We start from the raw sequence: 330 nt of genomic DNA on the forward strand, positions 1-330 counted from the left end.
GCAGTCAGACCTGGCTGACTGCTCTTCTCAGCAGATGTCTGGAAAGTTCAGGTCCCCCATGATGACCGCGTCCTTTGACCTAACTGCCTCCGGGAGCTGACTGAAGAATTCCTGGTCTAGCTCTTCCCCGTGGTTGGGAGGTCTGTAGTAGACCCCCACCATTAAGTCTCTTTCCCCTCGATTGCCTTGTATTGTAACCCAGAGCACTTCCGTGTGCCCCTCCTCTGACCCAGTGCTACCTGGTGAGGATGTGTTTTCCTCCTTGACGTAGAGCACCACACCCCCACCTTTCCTCCCCGTCCTGTCCCTCCTGTACAGCCTATAGCCCTT

The sequence above is a fragment of the Gavialis gangeticus genome, unplaced genomic scaffold, assembly GCF_001723915.1.
Source record: "Gavialis gangeticus isolate Ggan-Ray unplaced genomic scaffold, GavGan_comp1, whole genome shotgun sequence".
Taxonomy (NCBI): Eukaryota; Metazoa; Chordata; order Crocodylia; family Gavialidae; genus Gavialis; species Gavialis gangeticus.